Source organism: Meleagris gallopavo, chromosome 2, assembly GCF_000146605.3.
Source record: "Meleagris gallopavo isolate NT-WF06-2002-E0010 breed Aviagen turkey brand Nicholas breeding stock chromosome 2, Turkey_5.1, whole genome shotgun sequence".
In the NCBI taxonomy this organism is placed as follows: domain Eukaryota; kingdom Metazoa; phylum Chordata; class Aves; order Galliformes; family Phasianidae; genus Meleagris; species Meleagris gallopavo.
Window position 1 is genome coordinate 81154152 of NC_015012.2, and position 21080 is coordinate 81175231.

Sequence of the window (21080 nt, forward strand, 5' to 3'; positions counted from 1 at the left end):
TTCACTTTAGCCAGATTCAATTCCAGGCGGGCTTTAGCCTTCCTCCGTTGCCATCCCCGCAGGCCCTGACTACATTGCTATATTCTTCCCAAGTGGTCAGACCCTTTTTCCACATTTCATGGACCTTCTTCTTTCCTTTGAGCTTGCGCATGAGCTCCTTGCTCATCCACACAGGTCTCCTGCCACCTTTTCCTGATTTCTTGCTAACAGGGACGCACCGATCCTGAGCTTGGAAGAGCTGACCAGCTTTCGGAGGCCCCTGAAATGTGGTAGAGGCTGACACTGTGTGATAACTGGAGGTAGAGAAGAATAATTAATAAGGTTGTGGAAAGGTGAGTGTTGGCCTTGATCAGCCCAGACTATGGCAGTAGCTGCTGTTTGATTGAACTAAGAGGGTAGAACTATAAAGGCATATAAAGGATTGACTTCTCAGGCTGTTTTTTTTTTTCTGGCAGAAGCTCTCAGAATGTGTTAGCCACAGCAAGGCTTTGTTTTTCCTTAATTTAGTGAATATTGTGGTAAAGTGAAATTTGGAAGAGACTCTGGATGAAAAAGATACAAGGAGCAGTTGAGAAGGCTGCCATTTAGTTCTTATGCATAAGGCATTTGCTGGAACTGGATGGCTGGCTGCAACTGTGGAGCTGCAAGCTTAAGTTGGTAGGCCTATTTTTCTCGAGCAGCAATGAAGAGATTTTTTTCTGTAAGAAATTCCTGTGTACAGAAGGGTGTGGGTATGGAGTAGAGGCAGTTTTTGTATTCAACAACAGTGGCAATCAAATTGTTTTTGATGGCAAAGTATGTTACCCAGAGACTGGTAAAGGATTTCCACATTAAAAATCAATGGAAGATCTTCTGGTAGGGAAAAAAATAATAATTAAAAAAAAAAAACAGAGCTCTGTCTACGTCGTCACAAGGGGTGACTGAACTCAAAATGCATGGGTTGGAACAATGCCGATATTGTCAGACTTTAGCAAGAACCCTGTTAACTAACCTGAAGGTTTATGATGGAAGTGGAAGAGTGGAACTAGATGCAACTACTGTGCTTAGAGGTAAAATGCCAATCTGGGAAGTGAATGAAGAGGTGAGGAGACCAAAGTATTTAAGGCGGGGAAAAATAGTTAATGTGTGAAAACTCAGCTAATGACAACTGCATACTTTCCCATAAAACTTGCTTGTGAATTCTTCAAAAAGGGATGTAATAAGAAATAAACAAAAAAATTGGTTTTACGTGGTTACCATAACTGTTAATAATAGGAAATGTTCACTGTGGTGTTTTTGTTTTTTTTTTTCCAGCTCTTGCACTTATTAGCATCATTTGTGGGGTCATTTTCTTGCCCAACTGGTGTTTTTCAAGCCTTGTGCTAAACCTCGCTTCTGGGTTTTGTGAATCTACTCAACCACATAAAAATGGCAAAATTTCACATTGGCAATATCCCTTTCTCAAAAGCATCTTTATCTAGAACTTTTTTCAGTAGAGGAAAAAAATGCATCCATCATACTCCATCTGCTCTGTCATGCAAATAGTGCCTTGTCACTACTGAAAGGCCAGCCTGTCTCAAAGCCTCACAGATTGAATGCCATTTGCTGCAGTTTATTCAATAGCAGAGCTGGCTGCCTTGTGGGTGGAGGGAAATGTTAGAGGCTAGCTGAGCATAGTTTAGGTAGTCTAGAGAAAGACACCTTTGCTCAAAGGGGAACTTCTACTTTAAAGATAAAATTTAATAGTGCAACTTAATTTCTTAAAAGCTGTATAAATAGCCTGTAAGTTCCTTTCCATCCAAATTTTGTTGCTGCACAAGCTGAAAATCCTTTTTACTATCGTAAAACTTTGATCTGTAGAGATGTGAGACCTTTGAGGGATGAGGGCCAGCTATTCTGTTTCCTGGCACAGTGTGCAGGCTGACTGTTGGGTCATGTGCTCTTTGTGCTGGCAGTGCTCTCAATATTTGTGTGTCTGCAACAGCTTTCGTCATCTGGGCATTTTGAACGCTGAATGGGCAAGCAGCACCAATGCTTTTGGGGGTGTTCTTTGCACGTTTTTATTTAATGGTGGATGTGGGGGGGATGACTTAAAGAAGAACAAGTGTTTACATGTAGAGAATTTGAGGGAGAGAGGTTAACACAGAGAAACTATGAGCCTGGAGGGTCTTTGTTACAGTTAGAGCCAAGACTAGAAAATTAAATATTCCAGTTTAGAGAGTGTACGTAAATTACCTCTTGTTTTAACCTGACAAAGGCTTGCAGTTTTATGGAACAAAATAGGAATTGTGCAAAGGTTTGCTGATGAAACTCAAAAGCAAGGTGAAACTTGCTTGTAGGTTTTATGTTTAATTAAGCATTTAGTCAGGTTTGTAACAGAACTTGCTTCCCTTCTTGAGTTTGTGATCAGACTCCTCAGAGAGAAACCTCTGTGACTACAGAGCTCATCTTAAGCAGGGCGAGGTTCCAAAGCTTAGTTTTAGGCATGAGAATAGAGGTGTTCTTTCTTCAAACCTAGTTTTGATATCTTCAAACCTAGTTTTGATACTATGTCATATGATTTGGGAGCTTTCTTTGAACCGATTTACTTCAAATTCATTTGCCACTCCACTTCTAGACAAGCCCTTCACCTTCCCAAAGAATTATGAGGTAAATCTTTCAGGATGCTATCTGCCTCTGAATTTTATTCCTCCTTTCCTTATTGATGTCTAAATTGCACAGCATCTATATTAAGAAAATTGCTTCCAAAACAGCCTTGCTGTATCTGTGTTTCTGCAGCTCTTACAGCTTCGTTCAGTTTATGAAGTCATACAAAGGAAAGGAGGAAGATAGACTTAAAACTTGAATTTGAAACCTGAGAGCCATGTTAAAACATGACAGATTTTTGACTAAACACTCATCCTGGCCATCAGTCTAAAGTGTTCATAGTCTGTGGGCTTCTTTTTTCTGACGTAGTTTTCTTTAATTTTTTTCAAAGTCTTTTACAGTGGACTGCCTCTTATGTGTACTGAGTTGATTGCATTTGGTAAGAAAAATCAAGATGTTTTTGTAAGGTGGTGCAATAAGACTATTAAAAATATGAACCCTGTTCCTTACATTATTCCTAAGAAATAAATTGGACACTAATTTGCTCTAATGTAAAATTCCAGCTTATTTCTTACAAAATACCAATAAATCAAAGATCTCACCAACATCCAATAGTTCTGTGTTGAGCAAAAATGGCCTTGTTTAGATTTCTTTATCATTTGACAGTTTTCTTCTCTTGGTTCCTATGAGTTCTGCTGTTCTCTTTGTAAATGTTTTTCCTTTAGAGTAAAACTTACTAATTTTAGTGTGACAGAAGGTTCAGTCTATAACTAGCAAAGCTGCTAATTCTTACTAAGACTAGATAATTTTACATGTTTGGGATGGCTGATTTTTCTTTTTTTTAATTGTTTTCAGTCTTTGCAATAATGATTTGGAACACGTCCCGCCCTTTGTGCAAGAAGCATGTGAAACTTTCCTAGTTGGCATCAATAGCAAAGTGTGTAATCGTGTTTGGACATAGTGCAGCTAAAAATGTTTCTCTGACATGTCTATCTTGCTGAAATCAGCAAGAAATTTAAACTTTGGTACTTATTTGCATGAAGAAATGAGGTAAACTGTGCTAGTGGAAATTTCTGACTAAAGCCATCTCAACCAGATGCATTTAGGAGCACTTTCCTTACAACTCTTGTCAACAGGGAAGGCAGAGGGAGCTTCTGCTGTAGCTCAAGGACACTCCTGATAATGCTTGATTCACAGAACAGCTTTATTTAGCTTAGCAACCTTGTTGCTAAATATTCACCAACCTGTAGCAGCAGCATCTCAGAAGACAAGCTATTTGGGAACAGACTGAATTGGAAAGGTGGGGGGCGGAGATGCATGCTGTGACCATGGTGTGTGAGGAGAGTGAGGGAGGAGGGGATGGAACCTTAATTAGAGGGAGCTGAATATAGAGCTGCTTCTTGATGTCCTGCAACTGTCCTTACAGCTTTCTATTTCGGTTTTTGTCTGTCTCGAGAACGTGCAGGTAAGCCTATATGGCAAGCCCCAGGGGCTGTTTCTCTGTGTGAGATTTGCTTTTTTGTTGAACTTCCTGGGTAAAAGCATGGACCCTAACGGTTGGGGTTTTGAGTAAATATCTGTATTAAATTGGTGTTGAGCAATTCTCTAGGTTGTACTGACATCTGCTGGCAGTTTGTATCTTAAAGTTGTATTTGAAACTTTTATTCAGAGATGGGGCAATTACCTATTTACAGGCTGCTTTTTTATTATTATTTCAGTGAGTTGAAATACTGAGCTCTTCAGGTATCTAAGTGCACAGTTCCAAAATGTAATGGAAAATGCTTTGAACAGGGGAAAAACAAGAACTCGTTGAGGTGATCTTGAAGCTATTGAATAAAAATACCAAGTGTGTATTTGTCTGTTTATGAAGAAAGCAACAAATTTGAGTTAGCAGAACCGAAAAGAGGAAGGATTTTTAAATACCTTGAAGCTTTCCCTTGGGACTGCTGCTTTATATGCTCTCCATATTCAGGATGGGAATACAGCACAAGAATTTTGCTCTTCAAATGCGCTTCTTTGTATGATATAGTCAATTAAGCTTTCTCTGTGTGCATTACAGATGAATTTTGAGAATGATTTTGGGCACTAATTTGAGCTTTCGTTTGTGAAATAAGCTACGAGAGAGCTATTGTGTCTCTAATGTTCATTGACTCTTCCCCATTTCAGTGATTACAGGCTCGTGGAAAGATGTCAACTCATTTGATAGGCTGTAAAAGTGTTATACTGTACAAAAAGAAAATCTTTCTCCCTCTACAAACTGAGGATCATAGTTCTTTTTTTTTTTTTCCACATCATCTGCTGTTGGGTTATATAGTCAGGTGATGGTACTTGACTATAACAGGTATTCTGTGAAGTGGACGGTGAGTAATTCATGTGTGTTGGCCCCCAGATCATTCTTATTGCAAGCGATTAAATGTTTAACTTAATAAAGAGGAAATAGAATAGATTTGCTTTTCAGATCTTCCCTTTTGTGCTTTACTGGGGAAATCAAAATGTGTGGACAATAATTTCTTCATAGTGCAGCCTGTAGTGTGTAGCTCAGGATAACTTCCAAGTGATAGCAGTACATTCCTCGTTTGTTTTGGGGATTGTTGTTTGGGTTTTTGTTGTTGTTGTTGTTTTTGTTCTTGTTGTTGTTTTTGTTTTGTTTTGCTACACTACATTCTAGCAGCTGCTTCAGTTGTAACTCTGTATTACCTTTTACAGTCCTAGAATATCAAGGGTTGCCTTGAACCTCTTGCCTCTTCAAGATCTGGGGAAGAGAGAAGGCCCTGCAGCAATTGGTTCTTAGTGTTGTGATAGCTTTGCTGAGCCAACAGTCATCCATGTGGCTGACTGTAGTGGTAGTGCCTTCCCTTAGCTCCCATAGCTGCTCAATTCCAGCACAGCTTTGTGCAGGACTTGCTGGCAAATTGCCAGTTTTATTCCTTCTCAGAGACCTATAGAAGGCCATACATTGCAATGAAAGCTGGTTTTCTTTGCTGCTATCTGAATATCTAGACACGGATGAGGAACTATGCGTTATATGTAGTAGGCTTCTACCCCTTTGGCAAAGGGATGTGATGTACTCGCTGCCCTTCCCCAGCTCTCTTACTTTAGAAGCATTATTCAGACTTCATTAGTAGTGATTAAAATAACATAGATACCTGAAATGACTTGGAAGCGAGAAGCAATCAATAGGGGAACTGCAGAAATACTGAGCCTGCGCTTACTGTAAGCATTTAATTGCTGTCATGTTCTTCTATTGCTTATTTTGAATATAAGCCTTTCAGAGTAGCACTGCAATGTGTTGAGTGTAAATGCAGTTCTTGTTAAAAGCTTTCCTTCACTTGTTTCAAGTTAAGCATATTTGGTGGGCAGTGTATCTGAAATGCGTATGCAAAACTGACTAAAGTCCTAAGTCACTTGTATCATTCATTTTAATCAGAAGTTCAAGAAGAACATGTTGTTAAGCCTCAGAAAGCGTCGTGGAATTCCATAAGAGCATGGAACAATAATACATTCCTTGGTTTTTATTCTGATGTTTCTTGTTCTGAATTTCATGGTTATTTTTCCTTCATCTATCTATTTCGTTGCCGCTGTATCGTCTGCCTTGATAAATTTTCATTGTGTGCTGCCAGTGTGTTCCCAGCTATTGAGCTGGCTGTCACAAATTTTCTCAGATATGAGGCTAACAGCTACACAGGCATGTTTTGAAAACAAAATTCATTGCTGTAGGGGGAAAAAAAAAAGCAGTTTTTATCCACTATGAATTCTTTAGCAAATGTGAAACACGGACAACAGGATTGTGTATGTTCGGGTGGCCTTAGGGACACAGTAGATGACTGGGAGAGATTTCTTTTACATTTCCTTGAATTTTCAGTTCGTTAAAGTTTGAAAAATGTTTTGTTTTGGTTGTAACACAGGTTAATATTTTCAAAGTTGTCTGATTTTTAAGCTCCGGATTTTGAATTGTACAGGGAAAAGAAAACACTAGTAAGTAGAAGTTCATCACTTGAGTAACATATAAATAAAAACTGCATCATGGCCCTTAAAGGATCTGTTAACAATAGAAATATCAGATGCCTGGCTGCAAAGGATGAGAGCATTGTAGAAATTTCAGACAGAAACCAAAACAGTATTATTTTTTCATCCTCTCTCACCAAAGGTTGGAGTTCCTCTTGTATATCGTACTTAAACTGGAAAATCTTGAGTAAGAAATGTATGGGCAGGCCCCGCTCAGCACTTAAAATGTTGAGTGGAGTTTTTAGGGAAAGCAGCATCTTCTGAGTGTAGAACTTGTGTGGGTTATTTAGCTGTCGACCAGAGAATACATTTATTCATCATGGACTTGATGACTTGATAAAGCTTGAGGAGACCTTTTTAATTCTTGAAATTCCCCAAATTCCCTGGTCAGAAAGCTTCAGCCTTCTTTGCCCTTGCAGTTTCCATAACTTTGTAGCAGACCAGAGGTGATCCGTACCTTCAAATTTATTTCAACTTTTCAGGTTCCTGTGCGTCTGCGGACCTCCCTGTGTATTAAAAACCAGGGCATGCAATTATGTTGTCCTTCTTTTCTTTTATCCTGCTGCTGTAGTTCTTTCTCTTGACCAAAACCAGTGGGGGGGGAAGGTCTGTGACTGCAAGAACTGGGCTTGTAGCTACGTGCCTTGATTTCCTGAAGTGGTAGAGGAGAAATTGTTACTGTGCATGAACAGTAAGGTCAGCCCAACTGAACAAAACAGATGTTGAGACCAAAGTTAAGCTTTCTTCAGACGTGTCCAATATATTGGGCTATAAAAGAAAGGGTTTAATGAGAACAGTACTGGTGTTGGGGCAACCTCCTGTGGGTAAAGCACGCATAAAGCTTCTCTGCCTTTTCAATAGCAAATGAACTTTTCTTAACACAGGTTGCTGTGATTCAGGTCTTCAATTACTTGTGTAAAAGCACCTGTGCACGCATTTTTTTTTAAGTACAAAACTATTAATAATCTCATCTCAAAGCTACCAAAACTTTTTTCAGTGGAATTTTTACTCCTGAGGATTATGGCTGTTGTACATGAGCAAACCTTTTAGCTATGTCCATGTGTCTGATTAGATTATCTTGGTATTTTATTGGTTTTTTCCTCAATTTTCTGTCCTTTAGAGGTAATATATCTGAGGAAACTGTGAATATTTGGTAAGTTTTGGAGAGAAGTCTATCATTTCAAACACAATTAGACTACTGTGATAATCATCTGTTGCTGTATAACTAGAGTCCTAAGTTTATCAAGCCTACTCTTTAAATGTATCTTTTTCCTCACAGTATCCAAAGATTCCTCTAATAACTTAAAATGTGACAGATATTGTACGTGTTCCTCGAAGCCAGCACTGTAGGATTTGCTCTTAAATAGCATTAAAAGCTTTGGGAAAATTACATGATGGCTTTTACTTGTGGAATATAAATGAAGCCTTTTCTACCTGACTATTTTTTTTAATTAGTGTGTATTTATGTGCACTCATTAAAATGATGAATTCTCTCTTCTGCAGAAACAACTTCAGGAGATACAGAAGCACTCTGGAGTGAACCAGGAGGAAGACTTGAACTACAGTTGTGTCAATAAGAGTGGCTGTCCTTGGGAAATGCTGAAGCTCAGCTTTATCGTGAACTTATCTTTTGCCTCTCAACATGTGCACAAAGGACTTAATTTTGTTTGGGATTCATATGGTACAAAAGAGTCATGGCTGTATGGGTTTCTTCCTCCTTTCACTTAAGTCTGTACGTTTCCTGCAGTCAGTGATGAAGTCTGTACAAGGTCTGCTGACATTTGGTCTGCTTTCAAGAGCTCTGAGTGACAGGTACTGTAAACATCCTACACTCTCAGCTGTGGAAACTAAGAAAGCTGGGAGAAGGCTGTTTACTCTCCCTGCCTTGGAAATCATCTGGAGGGTGAGGGTGGAACGTTGTGAGCTCTGTGTTCATTGTATTTCTGACAGCCTGTATTTCTTATTTTACGTTTGGTGTCAGTAAACAAATAGCATCAAATCATGCCATCAGGCTCTTGCGTTCTGACTAAGGCTTGAACTCATAATAATTTAAAAAAGGGCCTTCTTTACAATATACTTACCTGCAGTCCTGGCTTGATGGAAACATAAATGATAGCAGTAACACAGAACAAGCCCTTCGTCTTTAAATACTGGGTAAAGCAGACCTATTTTACTGTTTTTTCATAAGTTAGTGTGCATGTTTTCAGGTTCACACATCAATGGTGTATTTTGTTAAAGTCTTCCTTAAATGTTTGGGTCTTGTTTTCACTCAATTTGTTTTCCCACCTAGAAGGAATAGAAACAGATGACTGAAGGCAAAAAAAGAGTTCTAGGGGACTTCAGGTTTCTGTTCCTATTTGAAGAAATTGAGATATCAACCCCAATCAGCTGTGTTTAGAAATAAACTTAATTAAAGATGCAAAAGTGTCTAGCTTGGGTTTTATACTGGTTCTTCTGTGCTGCTTGCCATCCGGACTGAATTATTCTTTGTACTTTTCTTGGCAATCTTTCTTTCTTCTCTTGTTTCTTTCTATTTCCCATTAATTAAGTAGGACTTCTCATTTTAAATGTAGAATAATTTTTTTCTTGCATTTTAAATCTGAAATCCTACTGGCGTGGTCTATAGCCTCATACTTTTACAGCTATTCTTAAGCAGTGATGTTGACAGAAATGCAATTATTCGTGCACTTTCTTTTTTAAATTTATTGGAGGGGGCCATCTTTTGTGCTTTTGAAGAAGTTTTTCATAATGCAGTTAAATTCAAAGATAACCTTTTGTGCTCTACTGTCATATTTAAATATCTGCTGCTTTAGATTTTTAGTAAAGGTATTTAAAGAAAAAGCTCTGATATGAGATGTCCTAAAGATTTTAAATAATTTGGGAAGGGATGGAAGTGTAGAGAGAACAGCAAAATGGTAGATCTTGTAAGGTTTTGAAATAGTACTTCTACAAAGTGGTTAAAAAAAAAAAGGAATTCGAACAGGCAGATCTCTAAAGAAAAAAGGGGGGAAAAATCCATGTTTTGAAGTGGTAATTATTTAGGAAAAGGAAATGGAGGGGGGAAAAAAGTCCTGGGGTCCAGCAAAGTACTACAGACAGGATTTAAGATGATGAGATGATGTCTGACTATACATAAACAGCAGTTCTTCAGGTTTTGAGATTTTGACTCTTGATATTTATAGTGATACTAGAAGTGAGGTTAGTCTTATTAAAATACGGTTTTGTGGAGACATGAGCTGTTCAGACTAGTGAAACGATAGAGGGTAGCATTTCCTAACAGACATGGTTCCCTTGACAGAGAGAGATCTCCAAGAGTGATGGAGCACAGAATTATATCCTCCATCGTAATCAGTAATTCTGATTGTAGGCTGTGCTGTTGAGATCAGTTAGTTTCTTGAAAGGAGCCATCAGCTTTAATGTGTTTACTGCTTTTTATTTTTAATTTAAATTTACTTTAGGCCAGGAACTGTTATTTTCTGTCAAATAGAAAAAACTATGTTTAGCATTATCTACTTGTTGTCTAATGGTGAAATTCCATCTTTGATTTTATCTGTGTAAGGTGGGACTGTTGAAGCTTTTCTCATACATTTTTCCTTGGCCATTCTTTCCTGTGGCTTCGCTTGTGCTGGTATTAATGTTTGTTTAAACAGTGAGCTTAGTTCAGTGGCTTGACTCAGCTGAAAATTGAACAAGCAAACCAGCTTTTATCTGGACCAGATGAGTTAATAGCTTACTGCGCTATTGTGATGCTGTGGCCAAAATGCTAATACCTTCAAACATGTCCACCTTTCTAAAGGGCCAGAACGGCTTTTACTGTAAATAAGACCATCAAATGCTAATGCAGTAAGCAGGTGAAAATAAAGGATTTTGCATGTTTTTGTATTTGGCAGTAGATTGTTCTATTGATGCTGTTTGAAAGTAATTGCCAGCATAGTGCTGAAATAAATTAAGATTAAATTATCATGATTAAAGCTTTTGATTTCTTGAGAGCTATTTATGCTTCTGTGTCTTTGAAAGATTTGTTTATAAAGTGTAATAAACAAATTGTGTTGGTAATGAGGAGCTACCAGTAATTTTGCTGCCTCCAGATCTTTAATTGTAAAGGTATCCTTGGATATATTTGCACCAGACAAAGCATTGTGTAAATTGCATTATTTGTAGATCATGTTTTGTTTTGTTTTGTTTTTTTTTCTCCACAGGTACCACTTGCCAAGCCAAAGGCAAGCTAAATATTCTTTTCTAGCACGAAACTCAGATTTCAAGGAGTTTAAGATTCTTTCCAATCAACTAAATATAGAACTTTCCTATTGTGAAAGAACATACATGGCTTTTTCAAAACTCTATTGCCAGTAATGAGTTTTGGATTGGGTCCTTAGAGAGGTAATCTGGAGAGCTACCACAGCAAATTGTCTGTGGGAAATCTGTGATTGGAGACATGGGCCTTTTGCTGTTTTGTTTTGTTTTTTTCTTAATCAGTGTTCTGCCAAGATTCAAAAGTGACTTGCTCTGTGTGATTCTTGGCACTGCTCAGGACGATATCATTCTTGCATGCTAAGCTCAACATGTTCCTTAGATTGGTCGATTGACTTTTAAATGGGGAAGAAGAGATCTTACTTATTACCCTATTTCGTTACTGCTAAACATTAGAGTGTAGAGGGTGAAAATTGCAGTACCCAAATTTAACACACATGAAGCATATATTTTTCTTCTAGGCTACATTTTTGATTATGTAGCCTAATATCTAATTGCCTAATATCCAGTTTTGGTAGTGTAGGGAGTGACTGTGGGAAGAAAGTGCTTGGGAGTCCTTGGGCAAAGCTGTCTCTTGTTTGAAGGTTATAGCCTGACCTTGAGTTTTACGAGTGAAATATTAGAGAAACATTGCATTAGGAGTTTCAGAGAGCTGTCAATGGGGGAAAAAGGAGGTGAAGGAGAAAGAGGAAGAGATGTGGGTTACTTGTCATACAAAGGGGGAGGGGAGGAAGGAGGTGGGGACGAATAATATCGTGCTCATTTTCAGTGCAAACGATTTCTTGATAATACAGCGAAAGAGCAGCAATTGTCCTTGATGCTTATACGAAAGCTGAGGATTTCTTTTATGCAGTAAATTTGACTGTCAAGGACTCTAATTCAGTGTGTGAGAATTGAGAGGTCCGTGACAAGCTATTGTACTTTGAAGACCTCTATTCTAAAATCAAAGAAAGAAAATCGCTTTGAATGAAAGAGTGGAAGAATAAGGCATTATGTGGGCTTCAGTTATAACTGCCCCTGAAATTAGTGGATTCTAGACTTGAATATTCTCTGTGCTGTGATGGAGATAAATATATAGAAGCAACTCTCCGTCTACAAAAGGTAAACAGGTGTAACATTATAATATGTTTATGATGTGTTAAAGCATTCCAATTAAAGCTTAAGAGAGATCAACTTAGTTAACTTCAAAAACAGACCAAACACCTTGGCTTCAGTTAATGCTTTCTTCAAACTTAGGTTTCCTCTTTTGTACACCTTTCTGGACACTTTTTTCCTCTTAAAAAAGCACTTTACTTAACAGAATGCTGAAGCTTCTTTTATTCTTGTGTGGAACTTTGATTCTTGTCAGCTTTGGGCTCTATCCAAGACCCACTCAACTACAGTTAGGCTTTTGTTCCCTTATTTTGCTTTCGTTTTGAGGATGTTAGTGTGAATTAAATGGAAATAAGCTTTTATAGCAATCACTTGATGTAACGAGCACTGTTAAACTAATCACTGCAGTCTATGGCTATGAAGTGTCTCAGAAGAGAAGCTTAGGGCTCACTTATTTTAAATAGTGTGTTATGATGGCTAATTGCATCTTATCTAATTCTCCAAGTGGGAGAGTAGAGTGAGGCTGTGTTGCCTTAGCCTTACTTTTGCAACACTTAACTCCCCTCCGCAGGAGGAAATAGTTCTGTTCCTGCTGCAGTTAATAGGAAGTCCTTGTTGCTGCCTCCATCCTGTTCTTGAGGTGCTGAAATAATACGGCAGAGCGAGGGACTTTGATCCTGGCTTTGGAGAGAACCTTTGCACTTCATTTTTCTCTTTTGTGAAAGATAATGATGCTTTCTCACAAGGTGGGTATGGTAAACAAAGAAACAGAAATCTTTTTGTGCTGAAACATCTTGCCTAAAATTGTATCGTCGTGTCCTAGTTTGTCTTGTTATGTTCCAGCCTTTCACTGTGGTCTAGAGAGAATGCAGTGCTTGATTGTATTACTGGGGAAAAAGCAAAGGACCTGACACAGGGTTATCATATGGGTTGCTAAAGGCTCCTTGTGCTGCTGCCATGTTGACCTCTCACCAGGTCTATGTTGGCATGCAGCTCCTCTTCTAGTGATAGTTCTGAGTGTGTACATACAGGGCAGCTGAGTTTGTCATACCTAGGTTACTGGGGCTGTGCCCCATCAACTGCAGCATAGATGTCAGCTCCAAGCTAGCCTCACCCCACTTGCTGATACCCCAGGCATGCTCTTAGACTGGGGTAGGGTTCAGGCCACCCTGCTGCATTATTGAGGTCAGCAGGACTAAACTCAGCACAATTACCAGCTGAGGACTTCTGGATTTTATGTCGTCTGAGGCCTTCCTCAAGTTGTTTCTCAGTATCCTAAAGCACCACTGAAGAAATGCTGCTAAAACAACTCTGCACCAGTGGGGCAGTGGTGTTGATATAGATAAATGAAATAAGGATCTGCAAAATTCCTGTTCTTTAGATGCCTCAGTGTAACTATAAACTCCATGAACAGTTGAGCTTTGTGCAACTTGTCCAGCTTGCAGATATTTTTGCTGGGGATGTTGAAACGCCATAATCTCATGCTTAGCTGATGCAATACAGGTGAAATGCACACAGTGATAGATTTTCCTCCTCCTTGGTGCTTTCCATACTTACTGCTTTGACGTTAATGGAGCTTCTAATTAAGATTTCGCAGTTTCAATTCATGCAATTGATGAAATGCTCCAATATGCTCTATGTGCAGATTGCGTAGAAGGGCAGATCAAATCTAAATGGAAACAGAAGGTTTTATCACCTTGGGGTAATTGCATGTAGCGTGCAGCCGTTGAAATTAGATGTGACAAAAGCAGTTGTCTCCGTTGTCACTCAGAGCAGCTGTGGGTCACAGGGCACAGGTCTGTGAAAGCAGGGGTGACCAGGCCTGTCTGCTCCTTGACAAACAGTCTGAACTGTTTGTGCTCATGCTCGCCGTGTTTGTGTCCAGAATCCTGTCAAGCTGACTTCTAGGGACCGTGGCCCTTCTGATTCCCGTTATAGTGTTCCCCGGCCCCAGAAAATGGCTTTCCTGAGGGGTGCTCAGCTCTTGCTTTGCTGTTTAAACATCAGCCTTATCTTGTGATAGTGTGCAAACTTCAGCAAGAACTATCTGAAAGTCTTGGCAGGTATCCAAACTGAGGCTACTTGGTGGGAGCTGAACCCTATTGCTGATGCAAATCTCTTTTCTGCTCTGTCCAGTGGCAAGCTTTCTGACAATTGTTCTTACCTCTGGTTTACCCAATGTTTGTCTTTCCTGCAGAGCTGTGTGCCTGTTAGTTTAAATGCTCCTCAGGCTTTGTTGTTCTCCAGCTCAGAGCTGTTAGAGCTATGGGAACTAACTGCAGCCTGGCCCTGTATTGTGGTAGGAAGGGAGCACAGCAAAGCTAAACTCCGAGGACAAAAGAAAATGAATGGAAAGTATATAGTAAGGTTTTTCTGTGAGCTGTTGAGCTCTTCCAAGTCGGGGAGGAAAAGGATTAGAAGTGAGGAATATTAAAGACAAATTGAAGCTGATGTTTGAACTACCAGTCCAGGAAACTCCGGATACAAACTGAATTGTAAGTTTTCCACTGAAGTCCGTAAAGAATTTTTAAAGACAAATCTGAATGGAGAACAGCAAGGATTTACATCTTTGTGTACCGGAACGGAGTAATTACTGGCAGCCAGAAAAGAAACTTCAGATTCTTGACAGTGAAAAAAAAAAAAATAAGTTGGTCCAGCTCAGAGACTGGAGCTGATTTAAAGCCTTTAAGGGACAAATCTAATGGTTTGGATACATAGAATAGAACGCATTTGTGGAAATGCTGACATGGGAAATGAAGTGTATTAGTTAGGGCTTTAAAATATATATACCTGCATTTAGATTTTTTGAGTACATTTTTAGGTTGGAACAATGTCTGAAAATATCCCAAATACATTGCTTGCACTTCAGGTTGCAGTCTGTCATTTAACTTTTGAGTCACAGATTTTTGCTCTTTGTAAACCTCAGAGAACATATTCTGGTAGGCTTGGTGTTAGGGCTGGACTTGTGTGTCCTTCAAGTGCTTCCCTCCCGCTGCATTCCTTCCTGAACTTCTAAGGACCTCCACAAGTCTGATCCACCTCAAATTATCCTGAAAGAAAGGTGAATGTATGTGGCCATAACCAGCAGGGTGAGGTCATCTGCCTTAGCTTTCTAGGGTGGTTTTTAATGTCTGAATTTGGACCAAGACACCAAAAGATATGTGCAGGGGAAGAAAGCTTTATTTTATTTCAGGCAGAACCATTGACTTTTTTGTTAATTGTTTTCTAGGACTTAACCTATATATGACCTCATTCTGGGAAACATGCTCAAATAGAACAAGAGTTTTCCAAAAATCATTTAAAATACAATAAAAAATCCAAAATCAAGTTTACAGCCAGTTTTAATAGTAACATACAGATTTTAGGCATAGACAAGTACTTGACATTTTACTGAAAATCAAGTCCTTTTTGTGGAAATGTTCTCTACTTGAATGAGCTGTTAAGAACTGCGGTTGGATCCAGACTGGGATTTGCCCATGGACAGTGGAGGTGAGTCTGCAGCACAGGTTCAGGAACTTAGGAGGGACTTAGGAGGCTGAGGTATATGTCTCTTCTACCTGCTTCCACAAGGCAAGCAGTTCTGGAGATCTTGATATCTTTAAACAAACGAGGAAAAAAAAAGACAACAACCAACCTATAAGATGGGCAGCACATATCTAACTTCGTGTATCCTTTTATTCTGACAGACTTCGCTCCACTGCTTGTTCATAGACAAGACAATAGTGTTATACTTGGAAGACCTTGACATACAGCCTTCTTGAAACTAAACTAAATCATCTGAGTCTCTCATTTCTGAAGTAGAAGCATCCAGTTATGCTTGGGATGCTTTTTTCTTTTTTCTTTTTTTTTTTTGTTGCAAAAGGATGTGGTGGAGAAGAGGGGAAGTGCAAAGGAGAGTAGAAAGTAGGAAAGTAGAAAGTAGAGGAGAATTTTTTTCAGAAAGCTGAAGGAACCAACTTAATCCCAGCTGAGCTGGCAGTCCTATGGAGATCAACATTCAACAGCCAGGGCTGCCCTGATCTGTGGTTGTGTACTGACATTGCTCTGCAGCTCCTGCTCTGAGGAGCTTGTCTGATCCCACTGGGAGGAGTTGAGTACCAACTCAGCTGATGTTCCATGCTTTGGGTTTTGTAGCTGTGGTGGCTGAAACCTGCCAACAGCTGAGCACTACACAGGTATGCGCTTACTTGTGTTCAGATTAAAATATATGTATATACTTAGTAAGACCAAAAAGGAAGAGAAAAGGAAAATAGTAATGATAATAACATATATTTCTAAAATAAGTGATGCACTGTACAATTGTTGACTGATGACCTGAGCAGCGTCTGGCTCCCCTGGCCAACTCCTCTCTCCACAGTGTCACAAAGTATGAAATTTTCCTTTGGCCAGTTTAGGTCAGCTCTTCTGCCTCTGTCCCCTTCCAGCTCCTTGTATCCCAAAGCCCTGCAGCCTCCCTTGCTGGCAGGACAGTATGAGAACCTGAGATGTCCTTGGCTCCATACAGCAACAACTAAAACATTAGTGTGTTACCAACACTGTATTTATCCTAAAGTCAAAATGTAGTATGATATCAGACAGTGTGGATGAAAAGTCAGCCAGCTGAAGCCAAGACAGTAGCCGTGATACTCAATGACACAAAAGAATAGGGTGAAGGATGTGGGTGTCCAGACAGCCACTTCTAGAAACAGGCCCATGGAAAGACTTATCAGAAGCAATCTGAGAATGGCTTGAGTAGAGAGAAGGCTTGGGAAATGAAGAAAACATTCTCCGACAGGAAGAGCAGGAGGAGCTTGTATCTGCGGCTCCCTCAGAGAGGAGTCCCTACAGTGCCTGTGCAAAAAGACTTTGGTGCTGTCGCCGTTCTGGTACAGCAAAAGTTTGCTTTTCTACTTCGGTACTCTGTCCAGAGAAAGCAATCTAAGATCCTCACCCAGAGAATTAAAAGAAATCAGTTGTTTTCTTCAGTTTTCTGCAGGGCCCATCAGAGGGAGTACTTGTGGTCTAGCACCTCATGCCACCCCTTCTGCCTGCCCTGTGGCCTTGTGTCAGTGCAGGGTGTGTCCTTTGGTTCCAGTGCAGTACACTGCCTCCAGGTAAAACTGAAAATGATAGGAGATAATGATATAGTAGTAACAGCTAAATCTTTCTGCAATCCCAAGCACAGATACAGGTTGGGTGGAGAACAGCTTGAGAGCAGCCCTGAGAAGGATTTGGGAGTGTCGGTTGAAAGCTTCAAGGTGAGCTGGCAGTGTGCACGTGCAGCCCAGAAGGCCGACCATATCCTGGGTTGTGTCAAGAGAAGTATGACAGCAGGTCAAGGGAGGGGATTCTGCCCCTCTGCTCTTGTGAGACCCCACCTGGAGTTCTGCATCCAGTTCTAGGGCCCCCAGCACAAAAAGGATATGGAGCTGTTGGAGCAGGTCCAGAGGAGGGCCATGAAGGTGATCAGAGGGCTGGAGCACCTCTCCTACAAGGGCAGGCTGAAAGATGGGGGTTCTTCAGCCTGGAGAAAAGAAAGCTCTGGGGAAATGTTATAGCAGCCTTCTGGAACCTGAAGGGAGCCTACAGGAAAGTTGAGGATGAATTTTTATAAGGGCGTGTAGTTATTGGACAAGGGAAAATGGTTTTAGACTGGAAGAGGGTAGATTTAGGCTAGATATCAGGAAGAAATTCCTTTACTGCAAGGATAGTGAGATGCTGGAACAAGTTGCCCTGTTTTCTAATTCAGGACCATGTTGCTGAAAAACAAGTGATTTTTCTGCTTTAGATCAATGTGAATGCTGTATTCTGCTTAATCTCCCTGTTCGTTTAGGATTCAGGCCATAGTTAAGGCGGTTTGAAATGTTTTTGCAGCTAGCTAGTCCATGAAGTGCAGCACATTTGGCCTATTTTTGGAAGTATTTTTGAAGCAGAGATGTTTTCGACAGTTGCATAATGGACAGGACTTCTTTTGTAAAATCCTCCTCGTGTGCCAGCATCTGGTTACAGCAATCTCACTGCTAATCAGCCTGTAAGTTTCAGAAACTTTCCTTTTATTTATTTTATTTTATTTTTTGCCTGTTTTTTGTCATGTTCCCTGTTTTTGGAGGTGGGGAGAGGTGAGGTCTTCAAACGTGGCAGTAGCACAAGGTTACTGTTTGCTTTTTTTTTTTTTTTTTGAGCTCTCTGGCCCCAAGCAGTACAGCTGACAGAGGCCTGCTATGTTTGCAACTTGCATTTTGCTGGCACTTTTCAAGTTATTTTTGTCACCCTCTGAATACTCTCTTTGCCCCACTGTATTCCTGAGGGCATGTTAGAAAAGCAGCACCAAAGGACAAAATGATATCAGACCATCTTAGGTGGCTTTCTGTGGAAAGCATTGGGACCCCGTGTCCCTTTGGTACAGGAAAGGGAAAATTTTTAATTGAGTAAGGCTGCAGAGAATTTTAAATGCTAGAGCTTTGGGAGAGTCTATTTCGCGTTTTCATTTTGATTAAATTTAGAATTGTTCGTTTTTCTGGCAGAATGTTTATGTTTAGGCAATGAATTCGATATGCTGAGGAGATGCAGATCACTTCACTTTTTGTGATTCTTACAATGAAGAGTCAGGAAGAGGCAAGACTTGGTAGCTGGCAGTACAGAGAAGTCCTGGCTTATCTGGCACTTCAATATTCCATCCATCTGCCCAGGATTTCTGTGTTCAGCTCAGATAAGCAACGTGACTGTTGATTTCTGTCTGCATCAGAGAGGATTGCACTGGGCAGGTATTTTGTATTGTGCAGTTCTGCTGTTTTTTTTGTTTTGTTTTGTTTTTCAATTTCTCTTTCAGAACCTCTGAGCCCTTGCTCAGGATAAACAACCACTGTGCTGCTGAGTACTGTGCTTGGAGCCTTCACACCCAAGTGGAGTCACTCTGAGGAACAAGATTGCCCTGTGGAAAGACTCCTTCCTTCTGTGAGTAATAGGGTGAGTAGAGAGACAGATTAACATTGCACTATACTAAAGCAACTGTAGGAACAACAAAATGAGTGTTCACAATTTAGGAAAACCTGGAATTTCAAATAAACCGGCTGCATTGAACTAGACAGTTTGTCAGTCATTGCTATAGGGTATTCAAATCAAGCAGTGAGGTTCCTGGTGTAATGGCTCTTGGAAAAGACTTCGCAAAGCACGTCAGTTCCTCCAGGGTCCAAATGCACTTTCCCTTTCCAAGGGGAGCTGTAGGTATTTGGTTCCTTGCAGAGAAGTACCCGAGGCCAAAATCAGCAGAACACTTTTAAGCGTGTCCTTAAGCACTTTGTTGATGAAGGGAGACATGAACTCTTAATTATCTGTGCTGAATAATAATTTGAGAGGCTACTTGAATATCTTTTCAAACACTCATACTCTAGCTCTGCCCCAAAAGGCTGAGCCCAAGAAGCCAGTGCTTTACCCTCTGGCTGCATTTGCATTCTGTGAATGCGCTCACTAACCTTCAAGTAAATGGGGTTGATATCTGGCTCTCTGTAGGAATTTTGCTTGTCCTGAGTGCTTATCAGCTTAGAAGAATAGACATTATGCCTTATTCAGCTTTAACTGGAGCACTGTCCATCCTACCCAAATACTGCCAAGTGGGAGATTATTAAATCGTCTGAAAGAAAAATGAAGAATGAAGCTAGAAGGGGAAATGGCTTTCCCTTTCATACGCTCACATCTGTAGCGTAAGCATTGATGGATGCCTCAGCCCTATGGCACACCTGGTGCTTCCGAACCCTTCATGGGAGGCAAAGAAAGAAAGAAAAGAAACACCCCCGTTCCCTCACCAAAGCAGCAAGTGATTGCAGCTGTTCTGGAGAAGGGTTGTGTCAGCACAACGTGCATAGCCCTGCTCAGAAAGTTGGTGTCAGCAGCCATAAAAGCTGGCCTGTCAGCATTTCTGTTGTATTTCATACACAAGATGCATGTTACTGAACAATTACACAGAAGGCAGAGAATATTCCTTGGTAACACAACTTGGAAGTAGCATCTTCCTGTGGGAACAATTCAGACCGTGTGCTGCAGAAACCTGTGTGGTTTAGATGCAAGGCCTCGCTTCTGGGGCTCACTGCAAGCTGCATGGGGTGCCAAGGCCACAGTGCCACAGCCTGGCCGGGAGCCTCAGCCCATGTAATTAGTGAGGTCCTGGTAATTCTAATGAGCTTCTGATCATGCCAAAAATAAACATTCAGTGTGAAGGAAGCTGAGTGATGCTTAGATTTTTGGCCTCCAAAGCCTCTGGAGGGTATATATAACTCTAGCTTTGTCCACCGGTCTCAATGTGTCATTGTGGTGCAATCACTTTAAAGGACAAAACAGAAAGCTGGGATGGAGTTTGAATATCAGTTGACGTTCTGCTTTAATATAACTTCATTGCTCCATTGAAGCTACCATTTAACTGCTTTGTCTCTCTTTGAAAAACAAGGAGCTTTTTTTTCCTTGTCTGAAGGTTGCAGCTCAGAACAAATATTTTATTAAATAATGTAGGTAGAGAAACACAGCTGGGCTTTAATTTTATTATTATTATTTTAACTGAATGAGACCTCCTTTTCTCTCCTGTGAATAGGCAATGACTTGCCACACAGTCCTCATCTCTGCTTACCGGGAAGCAGAAATTCATTAAGAAAAAAGCAAAAATAATAATGAAAAACAACAACAAAAACAAACCCAAACCAACAACACAAGCAGAATGTCATGCTCAGAGTAGTTAAGGAAGCAGGAGAAAAGGAGCATAAAATCCCCAGGCGCTTGCTGTTGATTTGATCTCTATCTGTGTATAGGAGCTTGACTAATTAATTGCATGTGGCTCCAAGTCTGTTTTCTGACTCTCTTGCAGACCTCTGGATGCTGTGACTGCACTGATCCCAGTCGGCACAGAAATTGCTATGATGCTGAGATGCGCCTTACTACGTGTTGGTTGGTACCAGCCTGCTGCCTGCCTCCCAGCACAGAGCTGCATAGTACAGCAAGCTGCATGAGCTCTCCCTCCTCAGCAGCCCTTGGTGGTGCTCCTATGGTTTGGGTGCTTGTGTGAGACAGTGAGAGGAGTATGAGGAGTGCTGCATTCTGCTGGGTCACTGGTGCTGGGCAGAAACTCCAGCCCTAGTGGAGTGCAAGACTTCAACATTATTTTTTTAATATACGTGCATCTAGGAAACAAAGAACCACCATTA

The 21080-nt window shown here is 40.4% G+C and overlaps 2 long non-coding RNA genes across 2 annotated transcripts in view; both read left to right on the forward strand.

Annotated features, from left to right (window-relative positions):
* Positions 1 to 10563, forward strand: part of LOC116216354 — a 34361-nt gene extending 23798 nt beyond the window's left edge. The window contains exon 2 of the long non-coding RNA XR_004158980.1: positions 8074 to 10563. This is a non-coding gene — a long non-coding RNA (uncharacterized LOC116216354). The remainder of the gene's footprint in view (positions 1 to 8073) is intronic.
* A 7497-nt stretch (positions 10564 to 18060) lies between these two features.
* LOC104909928 overlaps positions 18061 to 21080 on the forward strand; it is a 16312-nt gene continuing 13292 nt past the window's right edge. The window contains exons 1-2 of the long non-coding RNA XR_004158981.1: positions 18061 to 18858; positions 20744 to 20823. This is a non-coding gene — a long non-coding RNA (uncharacterized LOC104909928). The remainder of the gene's footprint in view (positions 18859 to 20743; positions 20824 to 21080) is intronic.